The sequence below is a fragment of the Mus caroli genome, unplaced genomic scaffold, assembly GCF_978045245.1.
Source record: "Mus caroli unplaced genomic scaffold, Mus_caroli_1 scaffold_2, whole genome shotgun sequence".
NCBI classification, from domain to species: domain Eukaryota; kingdom Metazoa; phylum Chordata; class Mammalia; order Rodentia; family Muridae; genus Mus; species Mus caroli.
The window spans coordinates 51,415,836-51,430,751 of record NW_028227257.1 but is presented as its reverse complement, the minus strand read 5'-3'; the positions used below and the strand labels follow the sequence as shown (position 1 = coordinate 51,430,751).

Genomic DNA, 14,916 nt, shown 5'->3' with positions numbered 1-14,916 from the left:
GGATGGCAGCCCATGGGACAGTGCCGTGCCTTCTGTCCTCAATTAAACCTCTCTGGAAACAGATACCTGGAGGTGTGTTTCTTTGTGTGTGTGTGTGGGGGGGGGGGGTACATCAAACTTTATTGATGATATTCAAGAAAGTAGGGTTCCCTAGGCCTCTCCTGCTATTGTAAGTCTGGAATGGAAGTTGTGAGGGACATGCTCAGTGTCAGGTCCTAAGTGGGGACAGGGACTTTGCAGGAGCCAAGGGCCTCTCTCTTGCTCTTGTGTCCTTGCTAGGGTGAGTGGCCCAGGGCTTCTTACTCCTTGGAGGCCATGGAGGCCATGAGGTCCACCACCCTGACAATGTATTCATTGTCATAGCAGGATATGAGTTTTACAAAGTTGTCATTGAGAGCAATGCCAGCCCCAGTATCAAAGATGGAGGAGTGGGAGTTAGTGGAGTCTCAGGAGACAACAGTGTGGTCCTCAGTGTAGCCCAGGATGCCCTTTAGTGGGCCCTCAGATATCTGCTTCACCACCTTCTTGATGTCTCCATACTTGGCTGGTTTCACCAGGTGCCATGTCAGATCCACGACAGATACACGGATGATAGAAACATGGAAGGCCATGCCAGTGAGTTTCCTGTTCAGCTCTGGGATGACCTTGCCCACAGTCTTGGCAGCACCGGTGGATGTAGAGCTGATGTTCTGGGCAGCCCCATGGCCATCATGCCACAGCTTTCCAGAGAGGCCATCCACAGTCTTCTGGGTGGCAGTGATGGCATGGACTGTGGTCATGAGTCCTTCCATAATGCCAAGGTTGTCATGGATGACCTTGGTGGGGACAGGGGGGCTGCTAAGCATTTGACTGTGCAGGAAGCATTGTTGACAATCTTGAGCAAGTTGTCATATTTCTCATGGTTCATACACATCATAAACATGGAGGCATCGGCAGAAAGGCCAGAGATGATGACCCTTTTGGCCCCACTTGGCTTTCTCCATGGTGGTGAAGACAACAGTAGACTCCACAACATACTCAGCACCAGCATCACCCCATTTGACAATACGGGGATCTCATTCCTGGAAGATGGTAATGGGCTTCCTGTTGATGACAAGCTTCCCATTCTCAGCCTTGACTGTGCCATTGAACTTCCATGGGTAGAGCCATGCTAGAACATGCAGACCATGTAGTTGAGGTCAAGAAAGAGGTCATTGATGACAATAACCTGCATTTTGCCAGATGAGATGACAGCCCTGGTAACCAGGCACCCCAAATCCATCCATTCCAACATTCGCCATCATGTCTAAGGGATGAGGCAATGAGGCTGTCACTGAATGAGAAGATGCAGCTGTCTCTGGAACAGGGAGGAGCAGAGAGCCTGGAGGTGTGTCTCTTAAGTGATTCTAAATCCAGTCAAGTTGCCAAAGAAGTTTAAATTTCACACCCCTGCTTGATTGCACAGAATTGTGGATTTGTGCCCCATTAAAAAATGTATACTTGTTAGGTATAAGTTTTTCTATTTTTCAAATAGAGAATTAACTGGAGAATAAATGATACCAACAAAGTCCATGATGATAAAAAAAAAAATTATCAAATTGCCGTGGCAGGAATCACGGGATGGGGTCTACTCAGCAGAGTCAGGAGGTAGCAGAGAAAATGGGGAAATTGGGAGAGTGAGTCAGACCAGCACATGTATTCGGAGTGGGAGAGGGGTTTGTTGGTAAGACATTTCCAAAAGTGAGACAGCACATGTATGCATTAACTATCTATTGGTCAGAATTTTAGGAGTCCCAAAAACATCTGGGAGGAGCACAAACGACATGTAAAGGCATTAGTGTATCTCTTTAATCTTAACCCCCCATTGCAGCATTCTAGAAGTCTATATATTTGTGTGTATTTATAATAAAAATCTGCCATGCCCACCATTCTACTGTTTGTATTCTATGATCATACCATGAAGATCTTTTGATAAATACCTTTTGTTAAACAGCTTTATTCATGTTGATGGCTTCTAACTGCTGGACACCTGCACTGTGTCACCCAGACACAGAAGAGAAAAGGCCTTCTTTGGGAGGGAGCCTTAGTGTCATGGCTTGTTTAGATAACAGCCTTCCCTGTGGTGATCTAGTGAGGCAGCTCACTGAGATGATCTTAGCTTACTCATATGTCTTTATTAGGGGTGGATGTGAACACATAGACTTTATTTGGTGTGAACCAGGGATTATATACTTTCTTGGGGAAGGGTGTGAGAATATCTAGGAAGGGAAGGTTATTGGCTGAAGGCTAGGACTATCTAGATACCTCATTAGCATGGAGAAGGATTCCAGGTGCTATTCTCATGACTGAGTGCCCATGGTCCTCTCAGTTGGTGGTTGTGGTTCCATGTTCCAGAGCAGGCCTGAGGGGGGTGGGAGGGGGCAGCTCTACTCCTACCGTCTCAGATCTCTAAGATTCCTGGGGTTTTAGCATACGTACCACAGCACCAGTTCTTATGCCCATCTGGTAGGGCAGTCCCATGTGCCCTACAGTCAGGGGCAGGCACAGGAGGATAAAAGGACTGGGGGTGGGGTGGAGGAGACAAGGCTTCTTATGCAGAACTTTGAGTTAGGGGTGAATGACCTAGTTTTTGGGGACTGGGACAGCTCATGAAGTAAAGTTGAAGTAAAAAAAGATTCATGAATCTTTTACTTCATAGATTTTAGATTTCATGCATCTCTTAGTCTTCTAGGCAAAAAGGTCTTGGGTGGACTTAGGGCAGAGTCTCTCACAGAACTAAGGACAGAGTGAGATGTAAAGCCAAGGTCTTTGTATTTGAAAGGGTCCGTGTAGAAAATCATGGGTAAAGGCCCTCACTCTCTCCAGCCACAGAACCCAGACTTGCTCATGTAATATCTCTGCGGGATACACGAAGCTGAGCTTTAACTGCAGGGACGGATAGGGAGGTAGAAGACAGCATCTGCCTTTAACCTGCCCTGAAGGAAGCCAAGGAGAACATGATTGGAAGGACCAGTGCAAGATCTAAAGCCTCCCTTCCCTGGATCACCCTGAAGGAAGCTCAGCACTGAGAAGTACCCCCACTCTCAGGCACCTGCAGATCCCTTGGGTACTGACCCTCCAGTACTCTGCACAGACTTCCAGATCCTTCTGGTTTAGGGCTCCTCTTTCCCCTTCCTGGCTAGTGTGCAGATGCCCTGAGGGGAAACGTGGACCATGGACCCCCCCCAATCCTCTCAGGTATCCAGGCACCCCAAGAGGAGACCTTGGAACCACAGCATTTGTCCCAAACCCCACTTTCCCCTTCCTGTCTGGCATGTAGGCGTCTGATGCCCAAAGGGAAACTCAGGCTTCGGACTCTGCCTTCTCCTCTCTGAGCAGGTGAATTGTCAGTACCCAGACACCTCCAGGAAGAGAGGCAGAACAGGATACCACACGTGACCTGTACTCAGTCATCTTCCATGGAGTTCCTGCCGCATCTGTGACCACTAGCCAGCTTGGAAACGAGGGGGTTGATGGGGCTCCCGGATAGTTCCAGCCCAACAATGCTCCTGTCAGCTGCACTGGGCTTCTTGTTTCCTTCTGCTTTCTCCAGGCGCCAACCAATCTTTCTTGAGATGCTATGTGTCCATTTCAGCCTGTGGAGCTGGGGGAAGCATGCACGTGCCTGTGTGTAGGTGTATATATAAGCCATAGGACAATCTTGGGTACCATTTCTCAGGCAGTGATCACCTCTTTTGGGGGGACAGTCACTTCCACTGACCTGGAAGTTACCAAGTAAGATGGACTAGCTGGCCAAAGAGCCCTAAAGATCTACCTTATTCAATGAATCCAGTTTCCAACACAGGGCCTCTTGGGACTCATCTGCAAATATTCAACTCCATGTATAGCTTAGATCAGAAGCAGGAAACAGGTGGAAAGAATGTGCTGAAATAAAGCAAAAGAGAAACAAACCCTTAGTTCACAGAACTATCTGGGTTCAAAAAAATTGGGATGGTGGTGACCTTTGCAAGGGCCATTTGCAAAAAGTTGAGCACATGAAGCCATCCAGATGGCTGTCCAGTCCATAGGCTGGACAGTTCATAGGGTAACACAGCTATGACAGAGTCCCCATGGTATACAACCCGCCACCACCTCTTGCCAGGCTCTTATGGTCTCCCTCTCATGGGGATGAGGAAAGTCTCCTTTAGTTCCTGAGCCCCATTCCCCACTTTGTGGTGGCTAGGGAGGGAGGCAGGCCCTTGCTGTGGCCTGGCTTTGGGGCAGAGTAACCACAAGACAATCACTGCCAAAATTAAACTCACGTTAGCAGAGTCTCTGTGGGTGCCTAGGCTCAAAGGACTTCTTAACATTGAATCATATTTCAAAAACACCCGAGGGAGTGGCGGGAAGGAGTTGAGTCGGGGAAAGAAGTCAGTCCAGCTGTGTTGGTCACAGCTCATAAAAGACGCTGAATCCTCTACACCCAGGGAGAGTTCGAACCCTGTCAGGACCGCAGCCCCGCCTCCATCCTCCCAGGATAATGTCCTGTCGTCCCCTGAAGTGAGTGAGCAAGATGAACAGGCCCGTGTGCCCACCAGAGAAGCACCATGGTGGGCAGAGAGTTGAGAGGTGGCTCAGGGTAGAGGCATCAGTAAACAAGAGGCAAATGAACAGAAGTTACTGAGACAGAGAGGGGTCTGCACAGGGCGGCATGTTGTATGAGTCCCTGTGACTTCACAGTGAACAAGGACAGTCCCACTCTAGACTCAAAGTCTGTGAACCTGCCTGACATGATTGAACACACCTTTAATCCCAGTACTTGGGAGACAGAAGCAGCTGAGTCTCTGTGAGTTCAAGGCCAGCTAGGGCTACTCAGTGAAACCCTGTCTCAATCAAACATGTCTATGACCTTTAGTGCCTGGCCTGTAACCCATCAGCTAGACCAGGCTGATGCTCAGCCCTAGGCCTAGAAAGCTCAGGTGACTCCTCTGACGGTGCTGGACCCTTCCTCCTCCACAGTCCTCCTTCCCCTTCCTCCTCTGAAGTCCACACAGATAGCTTAAACCATGTCCAAACACATATAAGGATGAAAGCTCAGAGACATAGACTCTAACCCCAAACTCCCTCCTTTCAATTTTCCTTACAGGTAATTTTGTTAACCATTTGGTTAATGGTTTTAAAAAAAAAAAAACACTTTTAAAAATCTTATGTGAGTGGAAGTACATGTGTGTGTGTGCATGTGTGTGTGTATGCATGTGCATGTGTGTGTCTGTGTGTTCTTGTTGAGTACAGGTTTGTGCCGTGATTGCTTGTATGGCTGTCAGATGATAACCTTGAGTACCATTTCTTATCTTCCACACTGTTTGAGACGGGGTCTCTTGTATGCTGTTCCATACACCAACCTAACTGGACTACCAATGGATACTCTGTCTTCAGTTCCCATATCATCATAGGAATACACGCAGATGTATGACTTCATCTGGGCTCTAGGGATCTAAGGTCAGGTTTCACACTTGCATTCAGGCTTTCTATTCACTGAGCCTTCTCCCAACCTCAGGAATCACTTTCCCTAAGTGCAGGAAATCACTTAGGACCTCACTCCTAAATGAACAGCAATGGCAATTAAAAACTTCTGAGAGAGAATTAGCCTGACCCAGATAGGAGCACCCAAGGTGGCTATCCAACCCCAAGTGGTCAACACTGAGAAAGCAGACATACAAGTCCCTCCCTCTAAACAAACTAACCAGGTTGCATTTGTACATCCGTGTGTGTGTGTGTGTGTGTGTGTGTGTGTGTGTGTGTGTGTGTGTGTGAGTGAGTGTAATAATAATAAAGAGGCCATGAACTTGAATGGGAAAAGAGAATGGGAGAGGCTGGAGGAAGAAAAGGAGGAGGAAGAATGATGTAGTTATCTTTTATTTTTAAAATATTATTCAAAAACTGAAGATCCTTAGGACAGAAAGTTTTCCCAATTTTTGACCTGAGGAACTAAAGACAAAGCAAGTTCTGGGATGCTGGGTCACCTCCCTTCCTCCAGACACGTGCTTTCAACGTACAAGATGGATCTGAGTCACTCGAGCACCGCGTGAAGCACCTGTGGACTTCTCCATCCAGAAAAAAACGGTACAACCCGGTCATTCACTCTAGGGTGGTGTGGGAAAGGCAGTCAGTTCTCTCTCTCCAATGCCCAACATCTGGACAATGCTTATCATGGAATCTTTCTCTCCTTTTCTCCAGTTCTCTAGGAGGTCAGCTGAGGGAGACAAGCCTCCCAGCTCAGCCCTACGAGAAAAGCTAAGTTTCTCAGAGATAAAAAATTATCTTCGACCTCCATGTAGGTTGTGTGTAGAGGAATGGGAACACTCAGACAAGAACCCAGAAGAGGCTGGGGAAGTCCCTGGTACCAAATACAGTAAATATTTTTAGCCACACTAAACAACTAACCAGGGTGCATTTATGTGTGTGTGTGTGTGTGTGTGTGTGTGTGTGTGTGTGTGAATTCATACATATATAATGTATGTGTACATATGTGAATATACACACACACCATTGAGGAACTTTAATCTGTAAATTAGGCACAATAAGAGATTGACAATTTGGAATACTCTTAAACTGTTAACAGTATTACGAACTTAAAAGTTATTTAAAACTTAGGCTGGAGGGATGGTCAGCAGTTAAGAGCACTGGCTGCTCTTATAGAAGACCCAGGTTTGGATCCTAGCATCCACATGGTGTCAAACAATTGCCTATAACTCCAGTTCCAGGTGATTCACGGACACCTTCTGGCCTCTGCTGGCACTGCACACAAACAAACAGTCAAACTCATATACACATAAATAAAATTAAAATTTGTAACTGTTTAAAGATATCAGAGACTTAAGAACTACTACTATCTGGGATTTTTCCTTCTACATTTTCAGATCAGCATTGCCCTGGAGTGATAGGGACAGGTCACTTCGCAAAGCCTGGGCTGGGCAGAACTGAAATGGCTTGAGGGGCAATCGGAGAAAAAGGGGTGAACAGAGAAGCAGGTGAAAGCAGGCTGTGGCTCAGAGCCCACAGCAGCTCTGCCGACTAGAACACTGACCACCCTGTGCATGCTCCCACATAAGCACCAGGGGTCAACTTAGAACCCCTAAGACAAAGATGGGGAGTGAACCTCAGCAGAGCACACATGGACAGAGAGCGGGTCAGAACTTACTTGTTCCTGGGTCCATTTGTAAGGTCTCTCAATAATTTATGAAGAGAACGCATGAGGTGAATGAGCAGGGCAAGAGTAGCTAGTCAAAGCTGCAGTGACAAGATGACTGTCACCCCACCCCCATGCCCACCACTCCATGAGAGATGCAACTTAAAAATCAAAGCATGCACATTGTGTCTTTGGCCTATAGTCTATATCATCTGACAATCTTCTAAAAGTTTGGGGGACGTTTTAACCTCTTCTGTCAAAGCATCATTTTTAGAACATGAAAGATTGGGCTCTCTGATTCCTGTACCTGTGCTAAGCACAGTTAACAAATGAAAGAACACCAGGAGGATTCTGGGAGTGTTTGCGGTTCATCTGGGAGAAGAACTAGTTAAGTTTCTACGATACATACAAAAACTAGTTCATGTTCCATGCCAGAGTAAACCCATGAGGGTTGGGCAATTTTTTCAACCAGAAAGAAATTATTTCCCTTGCCCTATCAATCGTAGCAGAGAATTGGGCTCCCTGGGCCCTACCCTTTATGTGAACTATTGGCTACTGATAGGCTGTGGAAGAGGAGGGATTGTTGTCTTTAGTTATTTATCCTTTGCTCAGCCCACCAGGCTCCAAAACATAGCTCCAAAGTCAAGGTCACACAGAAGGCCTTGGTTGTTCTGAGTGGGTCACAAAACAAAAGGAATCCACAAGACGTGAGAAAGAGATTTGATGTTGGGGGAAATGAACAGGTGTGGTGGAGGGTAGCAACTTGCAAGAAATTGTCAAAAACAAATTTAACAGATTCAAAGTAGTAGTAAATTCTGTGCACTTTTTAACTTGACAAAAACTGTGCGCAACTTCAGGCAGATCTGCATCATAATTACCAGCACACAGCATATGCAATGATGATTCTGTACTTGGAGGTTTAAAGAGTCCCTGCGTGGAGCCCCTGGGCAATGCTCGACGCATGGCTCCAACAGCTTCCTGCAATTGTACATTTCCCTTATTGCCAGCTTGCAGGGCCTCTTTCTGAGCGTGCCCTAGGCTCCTTGCTAACAACTTGGGTAGCTTCTAGCAAGTTATAACTTCATGTCCAAAAAAGCCAGTAACCAAAGCACAGATTAGCAGACAACTCAACTCCACACCTCTATAAAGATGAGCTACATAACAAAACCAGAGCTGAAGCTCCCGGGAGCAGTTGCGTCTAGAGCCTTTGGCAACGGCTCAAGCATCACTGTATGTATGTCCTGCAGACAGCTTGACCTTGGCTGGCGGGAACACCAGGAAAAGTGAAATGGAGCTTATGAGCTGGTCTTACCTTGGGCTATCTTCGGCCAATTAACTTTGGATCTGACCTAACATGCTCATGACTAACAGGTGAACTCCTCAGAATGTATCATTGAGCTTAGCGGGACTCTGCCCTCCCCCAGCCCTAAGGCTAAGAACGCTCTAAGACTATGTCTGAGACTTTTAGAAGAGATTCTTGCCCCATCCCCTGCTCCACTCATCTACCTAACAGTCTCACCATTGTAACTGGTCAGTCTTTTGGCTCAGAATAAACTTTTTTTTTTTTTATTTCCTGAAAAGGAGGACAGTTCTTTCAAATTGACAAAACAAAGCATAATATTAACCTACTAAATTAAACAATATTCACTTAGTAACTGAGAACAAAGTCTAACCAACACCCAGACACAGTCTGGCACTTCCGTATGTTTTACCCACCAGTCAGCTTCACCTGGGCCTTCTCACTTAGCTTAAAGAGAAAGTTTAACTTTGTAAAGGCCAGCCAGTCTGTAACCTCATGCTTAGCCACCTGGGTCATGGCTACAGAGTGAATTGAGGAGTAGGTGACAGCCTAGGGACCTAGGACAAGGTCTTAGCTGAGCTAGACCAGGCCCTGGGGGCGTCTGAAAGCATGTGGTTACAGAAAGTCTTAAATCTGGAGTCCGGCCTTTACAGAGCCATTCAAGGCATAGCCAAGAAAGTGACCCTCTCCAGGAAAAGTCCAACCCAGAGATATCCCCCTTTTGTTCTGCCTTGACAGCCCCAGACTACCCTTCTCATCCAGCCTTTGTCTTGTCATGCTAAACTGCACAGTAGCATCTGGTATCTTCCTACACCAGGGAGGGCCTTGAGAGACCCACACCAATGCCTTACTTAGCTTATTCGACAGATTCTCAAAAGTTTCTAAGTACCGATCTGTACTGTTGTTCCTACAGATAATCAGAGAAATAAGTAAACACAGTCCTTTGCCCTTCCATAAGAACAAAGAGACAGGCCATCAAAGTAATGATAAGTGACTGTAAAAGCAAAGGTGGCCATGGTGGTACAAAGCCATCACCCCAACTCTTAGGAAAACTGGATGGGGAAGTAAGGATGGATGGAGAACTAACCTTAGGAGAACTAAGGCTAGGCCAGCATGAGCTTCATGGGGAAACCATATCTTGAAGCAGGAGTGGGGAAGAAAAGGGGAGGGGAATGGAATAGGAGGAGGAAGCAGTCTTTACACAAGCCTGGACTGGGCCAGTCCCAGCCCTCAGAGGGATCTGCTTGGGAAGGGGGACTCCTCCTGACATACAACCTACTGCATTCTGTTGACTCATGCTTACTATGCAGTTCGAGGCCAGCCTAGCCTCATCCACACCGTAAGCATGTGTCCTGTTTAACCACAGAAGCCAGCTCCATGCCAGCTCCACCTTGGCCAGGCCAGGCTTCTGCTCTAGGCTCTAAGCCAAGCCGACACCTATCACCTGTGCCCTGGTTTCCCTCCTGTTTGGCCCACCATCCAGGACACAGTGGCTTTCTAGTTGACAGTGTTGACACTGCTGAAGAGAGTTGTGCGGGTAGAAAGGAAGGCCACCCATCTGGGTGCCCTGGGTGGCCAAGGTTCCCAGATAGCCTTATGTCTGCAGGAAGCTCCAGGCAAGTCTGTCAGCAGGGTGGCCAGCAGGGGGCCTGTGGGTATCCAACGGTCCCTGCTGTTTCTCACAAGAGGACAACATGGCTCTATGCTCTTCTGTCAAAAAACCCTCCTGCTCCATGTGGCAGGACTCGTTTGAAGGGAAGGTGAGGCTCACCCAAGGCCCTGTCTCACGGCACCCGTGAGCATTGAGAAGCGATCCTCAGAAGAAAGAGTCCTCCTCTAACTGTAAATCACGTCAAAGTGGCATATACTGTTCATTGTGTTTCAAAACTGAAATACAAAGCCTCTCCCACAATTATAGCCATTTTATAACTAAATCCCACTGTTTCCCAGATCCCTCCAGACCTACTCACTTTAAATCAGAAAAATAATGCTGTTTCCCGACATGTCCTTTATTGGGCAACCTGGGTTTGTACTGCACGCTGTTTCACACTCTGGAATTAACTCCGGGACTGCGGGATGTGGGGCAAACTAGGTCATACTGTACAATGCCGTCTCGGAAAGTGTGGTCCGAAACTGAAGTTTAACAGAGGCTGAGCTTCATTGTCAGTTATCCAGGACCTTGTTCCCAGTTGGTTGCTAAGAGCAATGGAAGGTAACGAGAGAAGCTGACCCCAAGGGAGGAGCTAAAGAGATGACTCAGTTGCTAGCATGCCTGCTGTGCATGTATGGGGGGGGGGGTGCTGAGTTTGTTTCCCTTGTGATAGGTAAAAGCCAGGGGCAGACATATCTGCAATCCCATATCTGGAATAGCAGACAGACAGATGGACCTCTAAAGCTAATTAGTTGGCCACTCTCAGGCAAACTGATGTGTTCCAGGGTCAATGGGAGACCCTGCCTCAAAAAGAAATGTGGAGAGAGATATGTGATACCTGATAGCTGGCCTTGCACTCGGGCAGGCACACACACACACACACACACACACACACACACACACACACGACCCCAAGGGAGACCCAGCACCTGATGTTTGGGGGTTATGTGCTGCCGGTTGAATGGGTGTCAGGGATTCTCAATGTGTTCTCTGAGACAGGGTGCTCAGATTTTTTTTAAAGGTGAGGTGTGAGCTAGAAGCTTACAATAGGCCATTTTTCTTGTGTCTAGTCATTTCTCTGAATGAAAAACATGAAAACACTCGCCATCCAGGCTTAGACAGAGTAAACCTCACCTGAACTTGACCCTTGACTTTGCCCGGGGATGAGTAAACCACCTCCTTTGATCCCACAAATCACATGACCCAGGGCTACAGTGAGGGCCAGGAGTCTACTCCTGCCATGAGGTTTGTAAGCTTAAAGTGATTTCCCGGGGAGGAAGCCAAAGGATTTTAGGAGAAGCAACCACCCTGTACTTTAAATAGGACACACACTTATGAATCACTGTCCCCGCAGGTACAACAGAGTGATTCAGGGGCTGCCCAAAGGATGTGTGGACTCTACAGAGCTTTCATGAAGTTTCAATCCAAGCCCATGTCAACAATTATTTTCCTCCAATACTTTTCTTTTAATTGGGTGTCAGTTTTTATCAGGTGTGAAATACAGCGCTATTGAACCCCCATTCCATGTGTTCAGCAGGGGTCTTCCTGGCTCCTCAATTTTCATCTTGTATTTAAACTTGACGGAGCCATTCCTTGGAGCACGTGAGATAAAGGTTGGGAACTAAGCAGTTCAGGATGTTGTAAATGACTCTGCCATTAATCACTCCCCACAGATATGTTCCCCTCTGGCCTTTAGGCATTATCTCAACCTGGGTGGAACTTGAAACTGCCACTAGAGGCAAGGACATAAAACTGAGGACCCAAAAACACTTGAGAAATGTCTCATTCACACACACACACACACACACACACACACACACACACACACACACACACTGTAACAGGATGGGTGTGTCTTCCTCCAGGAAGCCTTTACAGAGCCTAGAGTTCAAAACAAGGGTCATTGCATCCATTGAGATGTCTTTTCCCCTAAGGCCAAGCAATTTAATTACTTATGAGGTCCTATAAGACATCTCTGTCTTAGTCAGGGTTTCCACTGATTTGACAAAAAAAAAAAAAAAAAAAAAAAAATCATGACCAAAAAGCAAGCTAGGGAAGCAAGGGGTTGATTCAGCAAATACTTCCATATTGCTGTTCATCGTTGGAGGAAGTCGGAACAGGAGCTCAAGCAAGGGCAGGAACCTCGAGGCAGGAGCTGATGCACAGGCTGTGGAGGGGCGCTGTTAGACCTAGTGGGTCTAACAGCGCTGCTTACTGGCTTGCTTTCCATGGCTTGCTCAGCCTGCTTTCTCACTGAATCCAGGACCACCAGCCTAGGAGTGGAACCACCCACCACGGGCTGGGCCCTCCATCAATCACTAATAAGGAAAATTCCTTACATCTGGATCTTTTGGAGACATTTTCTCTATTAAGTGCCCCCCCTTTCAGATGACTCTAGTTTGGGCCCAGTTCACACACAAAACCAGTCTCTAAACACCCCAGACAGGTAAATCACTATGAGTTTCAGGACAGCTGATGCCGCATTCTGAGCTAATGTCGTCCATTTTGATACAAATGGAATCTTGAAAGACAAATTTATGAAAACTTAAAATTTAAACGTATGCCTTCACATGGCCTAGTAATATATAAACACATATACATAAATATACATAAATACATATGTACATACATAAACATATATAAATACATATAGTATCTTGATTCATAACTGCTCCGAGCTGCAAACACATCAAATATCCAACTTGTGAAGGGAAAGCTAGATTGTGGCAGTGGCTATTGTGGTGGTTTGAATATGCTTGGTCCAGGGAGAGGGACTGTTAGGAGTAAGTTTGTTTTTGTTAGAGGAAGTGTGTCACTTTGGAGGTGGACTTTGAGACCCTCCTCCTAGCTGCCTTGAAGCCAATCTTCTCCTGGATGCAATAAAAACACGATGTAGAACTCTCAGCTTCTCCTGCACCATGCCTTCCTGGATGCTGCCATGCTCCCACCTTGATGATAATGGACTAAATCTCTGAACCTGTAAGTCAGCCCCAGTTAAATGCTGTCCTTTAAAGAGTTGCTTTGGTCATGGGGTCTCCTCACAGAAATGGAAACCCTAACTAAGAGAGCTGTCAACAGGGGTCCACTACTAACATGTGAGGACATGGCCAAGTCTCAAAGGTAGAGCAGCGAGTAAAAGAAGCCAGGCATGAAAGATGACATGTTGCTTGGTGTCATTTATATGAAATTTTATAAAAGGCAGAACCGTGTGATGGAGAACAGGTCCCTGACTGTCGGGCCCAAGGATAAGAGCAGGATTGCAGAAATAGTCAGGGACCTTGTGTGAGGTGGTGGCATGCTGTGTGTCTCACTTGTCACTGGTGGCTGCATGACAACACGTGTACAATAACCAGAATCCATAGTGTTCCCATTAAGTGATCTTCGGAAACCCACAGCAATGCACACGAACTGTCCCAAGGCAGAGAAACTGACAAGCTGTGAGCCTCTTCCTCGGGGCATAATAGACAAGAGGGGAAAAGAGCCCTCCAAAGGAGGAGGGAGCCTCCATCTCCGCAGCTTTTACATCCTCGGATTCAATCCACTGGAAAATACTATAGAAGAAAAATCAATAAAAATAGTGACGCCACGGTAAAATATACCACTACCCTAGTTAGCAGCCTGACAACATTTACACAGCATTTTGTCTCATATTAGATATTTGTAAGTCCAGAGATGAGCTAAGGTCAACAGGAAGATAAGCAGAAGCTACATGCAGACACTGTTCCACCCTACTTCCCCCTGGACGCTGGGGGGGTGAGGGATAACAAACATACACGCTGAGCTATGGAGACATGGCATCCCTGTAAGATATGCCAAGATTCTCTCTCCCTCTCTCTCTTCCTCACTAGAAAACAAGCCATGACGCTTCTACTTACTTAGAAGACAAACACTGAAGGTTGGTTTGTTATTTCTCCAGATGTCGCACGTGTACGGAGCCTGGGAAAATTTTTGAGCAAGAGTGAGAGGCACCACAGCTGAGATGTGTAAGTCAGCAAACTGACCACAGGCTCTTCCCACCACCCCACTCCCTGGAAAGATGCTAGCAAGCAGGGGGACCAACACTACCACAGAACGTGCCAACAGTTGGTACCAATCTCTGTGAAATAACACAGACACCAGCGCTGAGTCTCTTGAAGCCAAACCCCTGAATAATACCAACAATACCACAGTGGCCCCCAAATTAAAGGTTGCGGCCTCTAGTCCCTAAACGGCTGTCCTGGAACCTAGCCAGGATCCTCAGTCCCTGCTAAACACTGCCCCATATGCCCATTTCGAAAACCACAGAAGGTGTTAGGCTTTTGTGATCAAACTGATGAGTTTATGTGAAAGCAGAAGAGGGCAGCTGAAGGTCAGGCGGTGAAGTATATGCAGTCTTTGGGTTCCCCAGGGATCCTTGTCCAGGGCCTGGCCTCAACTCCCTTCTTACATCCTACACCCCTCGCCATGTTGCCTCTATTGCTTAACTCACCAGGGAAAGAGCTGTGATGAGGAGAAACTAGATAATAAAGCATGCAGGGGTGGAGCCCAGTCTGCATTTAGCTCTTACACTCTCAACATTGTAGCTTTGAGAGGAGACTTTCCTTTCTCAGACTGCCTTACATTCTACAGCTGCAGATGCTATTGAGCCATGCACTCCTTTGTTGATGTTGATACTGTTGGGGTCTTGGTATGTAGCCCAGATTGGCCCAAAGACTCTTATGACTCCGTTCCTCAGAGCTGGGATTATGGCAAGGTGCCACCATCCTGACCCACGAAGCTCCCATGAGTGGTGTGCTCGTTGAAGCACAAGGCCTGTGGATACAGGGGTGAAGAGTCCCC

General features: G+C 47.0%; 1 pseudogene; it reads right to left on the bottom strand.

Annotated features, from left to right (window-relative positions):
• Positions 1-299: 299 nt before the first annotated feature.
• On the bottom strand, positions 300-1,280 carry LOC147005820 (glyceraldehyde-3-phosphate dehydrogenase pseudogene; annotated as a pseudogene).
• Between the last annotated feature and the right edge of the window lie 13,636 nt (positions 1,281-14,916).